Below are 441 nucleotides of genomic sequence, written 5' to 3'. Positions count from 1 at the left end.
GCGTGGGTCCCACCATCTGCATGATATTGATTGGTGTGAAAATGTGTGTCAGGTGACTTATAAGTCAGGTGACAACCAAATAGGCATGACTTATAAGTCACTGGTTTTAAGTCACCTGACTTATAAGTCAGGTGACTTATTAAAACCAAACAGCCCTTAAATGTGTTTTACGCTTTAATTATCCATCAATGCCATTACTTAATTATTTACCGATCATTGCCATTGGATTAACATCGATCCCGACCACGTCGCTTCCCTCCCGCAGCCAGCAGTTTTTGGCACCGCCCTACCCCTCGCCCGCCTCTTCCTGCCCCTCGCCCGCCTCTTCCTGCAGCCGCGCCGGCTACCGCACCGCCGGGCACCGCCGCGCGGACCCCTCGCCCGCCTCTTCCTGCCCCTCGCCCGCCTCTTCCTGCAGCCGCGCCGGCTACCGCACCGCCG

This window comes from Triticum dicoccoides, chromosome 5B (assembly GCF_002162155.2).
Source record: "Triticum dicoccoides isolate Atlit2015 ecotype Zavitan chromosome 5B, WEW_v2.0, whole genome shotgun sequence".
Lineage (NCBI taxonomy): Eukaryota > Viridiplantae > Streptophyta > Magnoliopsida > Poales > Poaceae > Triticum > Triticum dicoccoides.
This window is presented reverse-complemented; position numbering follows the sequence as displayed.